At 43.2% G+C, this 5,137-nt stretch overlaps 1 pseudogene; it reads left to right on the top strand.

The window, feature by feature from the left end:
* Positions 1-878: 878 nt before the first annotated feature.
* On the top strand, positions 879-2,930 carry LOC134958778 (zinc finger MYM-type protein 1-like; annotated as a pseudogene).
* The last annotated feature ends 2,207 nt before the right edge of the window (positions 2,931-5,137 follow it).

The raw sequence follows: 5,137 nt of genomic DNA, 5'->3' as shown, positions 1-5,137 counted from the left end.
CTGAAATTATCGGCACTGCACTTAGAAGGATAATAAACTACTACAGAGCCATCTTTTAGATAGTGCGCTACTGTGTCTTTTGTCATTAATGCGTGGAAGAAGAACGGTCATTGCAGGAACCTCGCTCCCTGGAAAACCTCTGAAACTGCAACCCAGGGATCAGAGAGTGCTAAACAGAGAGCTGTGAAAGAACAGGCGTCGTCCCATGCATACCATTGCACACGAGTTCAAAATGGACACTAATGGTCTGGTTTCGACAAGAATACCTCATAGGGAGACCCATGTACTTGGATTTTATGGCCAAGCAGCTGTTCTTAAACCTCCAATCACAAAGAAGAATGCAGCCCAGCGCTTACAATGATATAAAGAGAACAAAAACTGGACAGTGGAACTATGACAAGTGTTATGGAGCGACGGATCACGGTTTACACTTTTCAGTTCAGGTGAACGTGTTTGGTTTTGGCGATTGCCAGGAGAGCATCTGATGCCAGAGTGTACAGTACCTACAGACTAGCATGGAGGTGGTAGCATTATGCTACATGGGGCTGTTTCAGCTGGTATGGAAAGGCTGCACTAGTTGTAATGCTAGAGATAGTGCATCTGCATTCTTTTTCTTTGTGGTCACATTATCAAGCATCTCGTTGACTCACAATGGGGAGGGCAGGGTGCATTTAAATATTTAAAGCAACTTCCCCATGCAGTGTTCTGTACCTGTAATAAACCTAGCAGGGTAGCAGCAGAATTGCATGATCCAAGATCTGCCTTCCTCTTCCTGTCCTATTCACAATAGATTTACATTTTACTTTTTTTGTTGTTTTTAGTTTTATTTAAAAAAAATGCAAATAATGCCTTTTTATCATTTGCAGGGATATTCTATCATGATGCATGGAGTGCATAAATCAAAGAGGCCAAGTGGATGCCAGCAAAGGAAAGCAAAAAAGGCAAGAAATAAATCACTGAAAACACTAGCTGGATCCATGCTTCAGTTTGTCAAAAGACAGGATGATGGCCAGGGTTCATCAAAAGACACAGCTCCTCAGTGTCAGTCTCCAATTGATACTGCTCATACGTCTGTTGCTTGCATGCATTCTGCTGAAGAGCAAGATGTGGAAATTGCAGAATTTACAGCAGAAACACAAGCAGTGGAAATAGAAGAATGTGAAGCAGAAGAAAGTGCTGAAAGTGACTCTAGCCTTGATACTTTAAAGGAGATGAGTGATGTTACGGAGAAAGATTTGCAAATTTTACATGATGTTTCTTTCTGGGAAATACCAGTTCCAGATCATTTTCGGGTTGAAATCATCAAAAGGGGAAGCGATTATTTCCAAAATAAAGATGGGCCTTTCAGTGCTGTGGCGAGGAAAGATTCAGATGCAAAAGCAAAGGGCGGTGTACGCCAGATTTCAAAAGAGTGGTTTTACAAGATAATGCCAAATGGTGAGAAAATTCTGCGGTCTTGGATGGTTTACTCAGTTGTCAGCAACAAATTATACTGTTTTTGCTGCCGACTGTTTGCCGTTAGTGCAACAAGTACGACATCCAAATTTGTGACTGGGTTTCAGAAGTGGTGGAAACTGAACCCGAAAGTACATAACCATGAGACTTCCGAAGAACACCTATGTTGCCTTGAAAAGTGGAAAACATTGACAGCAGGACTTAGGCTGCACAAAACCATCGACACCAAAAGTATTTCTTTAATGGAAATGGAGAAGAAAAAGAAGAGGGATATCTTGCACAGATTGCTTGATATCACGTTGTTTCTTGCCAAGCAGAATCTGGCATTCCGCGGCCACAAGGAAGATGAGACTTCATTGAATAAAGGGAACTTTCTTGAGATGGTTGAGGTATTTTCAAAATATGATCCAGTGCTGAAAGAGCACCTAATGAGATTAAAACGGAGCACGTGTAAACTTAAAGTGTCAGTCTCATATCTAGCACCAAACACTCAGAATGAGTTTATAAGTGTCCTGGCAAATCATGTGAAGGAGTAGCTTGTCATGGACATAAAGTCTGCAAAGTATTTTGGGATCATGTTTGACAGCACACCTGACATATCACATACTGACCAGATGTCCGAAGTGATCAGATATGTAACAATCAACAACATGAAAGTTGAAGTAAAAGAGGTATTTCTCGGATTTTTCCCTTTAAAGGGGAAAACAGCTGCTGACCTCAGTTCTGACATTTTAAAAACACTGGAAAATGATGGACTGGACATAATGATGTGTCGTTCTCAAGGCTATGATAATGCTGCCACTATGGCTGGAATCCATGGAGGTGTACAAGCCATTCTTAAGAGAAAGAACAGGAAAGCTATTTTTAGTGGATGTGTGGACCAGTCACTTAATTTGTGCGGTCAGCACTCTTTTGCTGAAAATGCATCATGTGTGACATTTTTGGGAACTCTTGAGGCAATGTTTTCTTTCTTTGCTACTTCAACCCATCGATGGGATGTGTTAATTGAACATACTGGAGTTTCAGTGAAAAGGTTATCAACAACAGGCTGGAGTGCTCATCATGCTGCAGTTACGCCAGTTAAGGAAAAGCTTGATAAGTTTGTGGACGCGATTGAAGCTCTTTGTGATGTACATGAAAACGTGGACACAAGAGGAGCAGCACAAGGTCTTTTGCCTGCTGTCTGTGATTTCACTTTTCTGTGCTACCTGTACTTCTGGTGTGATGTACTTCAGGAAGTTAATCTTACACAGCAGTACCTGCAGACTAAGGGCTTAACTCTCTACAAGGTGGTGGCAAAGTTAGAAGCGCTTAAACTTTTTCTGCATGAGGAACGCAGTCATCTAGTGGAGCATGCAATTGAAGAGGCGCTTTCAAAATCAGATGAATATGGAATTGCAGTACAGAGAAGAGCCAGGTTCAAGAAGCGGTTGGCCGGGGAACAAGCAAGTGACGCTGGACTCTCTCTTCAATAAGAAAAGAAAAGGGCGATGTTTGAGTGCATTGATCGCTTTCTTTCTGAACTTCAGATCAGATCAAGAGCCATCCAGGAAATATCAGACATGTTTGAAGCTGTTCAAGCGAAGAGTCTCATATCTGCCACTGATGAACAGTTAAAGGTGTCTGTTCCAAAACTAACCACTTTCTATGATGAGTTATCTGAAAGTTCACTTTTAATAGAAATACCAAGGCTAAGAAGGCACCTGAAAGCAGCAAACATTGATCTGGAAAAAGCCAAAGATTGGCCAATATTAGATGTTTTAAAATTCATAGCGGAATGGGACTTTGTAGAATCTCTTCCAAACCTCTTACTAAGTCTACAATTATTTCTGACGATTTGTGTGTCTGTGGCTTCATGTGAGAGGAGCTTTTCAAAGCTGAAACTTATAAAGAACTATTTGCGATCTACCATGGGACAGTCAAGGCTTTCTGACCTTGCAATACTGTCAGTTGAAAGTGAGTTGGCGAAAGACATTGACTTTGATGATGTGATTCACAGGTTCGCCGCTTTGAAGGCCAGGAAAGGAAAGTTTTGATTATTTTGTTGAGATGTTGGCTAAGTGCTAAAATGCTTCTGTATTTGTTACTGTTTATGTTTTTTTATGGTACTATTTTCAACTATAGAGGTGTGCAAATAAATACTTTGTGTGATATACTTTGTTGTTTATAATCATTTTCATATGGTTTGGCATTCTGTTCATGAGAGTTTCTCTTGATGTCTTCATCTCTATGCCATATTCAGAATCTTGGGTAACACATGAAAAAACCTCATTGCAGTGCAAGACAGTTTGTGGCCAGTAAATCATGAAACTGTTGAGTGTAATAATTTAGGCGTTGAGTCTAATTTGCCTAACCAATGTAAATGTTATTACATTTAGGCTGTGCATATGATATTGTAATTTAAAGGTATGATATTAATTTTGTTAGCTGTTTATGTCACTACTATTGCCATTGCATTCAGTGATATACAGGAATTATGATTTACAAGTAAAACTAGTACTAGTACATTACTAAGGGTTCCGTGTGGTGTGATACAGGAGGAGGATCATGGGGGGTGACACCATGAGTTACCACACCGGGTGACACCAACCCTAGTGACGCCTCTGGACAGGAGCCAGGTGCTGCAGTGTGAAAGTCTCCTACAGCACCTGGCTCCTGTCATAGAAGAGGAGCTGACAGCACACGGAGACTGTCTCCGGGGGCAGCTCAACATCTCCGGAGATGCTGGGCATGCCCCCAGAGTGAGGATTCCGGGATCACCACGAGGCCACGCCACCTGTATAAGAGGCCATGCCCCCTTTTTTCTGCGAGAGCTCCGGGAGATCAGTGGTGTGCTCCGGGTGTCACCACACCCAGTGACGCCTCTGCATTGCACCAAGGCTTCTGAGGACGAAGGGGCCCATTGCTGTGCAGATTAGCAATTAGTTATCCACTGGCCCCACTGCAGACCATTTTTGTCAATGTCGGATGAATGGCCCAGTGCAGAGAGCAGGGTGGGTCCCACTGATTGAGGTACAGTACCTGTCCCTTACCTTAGGGAAGCAGGGCTGACCTTGTGTATGCTGAACAGATAGAGAAGTCCTGACATTACCAGGGCTGATTATCACAGGCACATACTGCCTCTAATTAATAAACAGCTGTAAAACAAATTCTGATTCACTGCTGTCTGTGAATTAAAGGCAGCACACGGCTGGTATAATTGGCACGGTCAGTCTGCCTGACTGAGTGCCAAACTGAGGAAAGCACAAGGGATGTGGGCACATGTCATAGACAGAGCAGAGGCTGCTGTGTTCTTGCCCCCACCAAGGAATATGCTAACTGTTCTCCACACCACACAGGATATTATGCTTGTACCCATCACCCACTGTCTTTCCCTGTCACCCTCTGCCTCTCCCTGTCACCCACCGCCATGTGGCATATTGTGAAGTTAGGTTGGTGTGGAGGAGGGGTCCCAAATTATACTTTTGCACCTGGGCCTGCCACTCACAAGTTCCACCACTGCATGAGGAGGGGTATTTTTGGACTTGCTTTAAAGGTAGTAGGAGTAGCAGCCAGCAGCTTCATCCTTGGCCCTCTTCTCACATTAGAGACCGGGGCTTTGAATCAGGGTGCCCCACTGGGGATAACTCTGGCAGCAAAACCAGGTCAGTACAACCATGCCACCAGGGAAACTTCAACCCTC

Source organism: Pseudophryne corroboree, chromosome 9, assembly GCF_028390025.1.
Source record: "Pseudophryne corroboree isolate aPseCor3 chromosome 9, aPseCor3.hap2, whole genome shotgun sequence".
NCBI classification, from domain to species: Eukaryota; Metazoa; Chordata; class Amphibia; order Anura; family Myobatrachidae; genus Pseudophryne; species Pseudophryne corroboree.
This window is presented reverse-complemented; position numbering and strand designations above follow the sequence as displayed.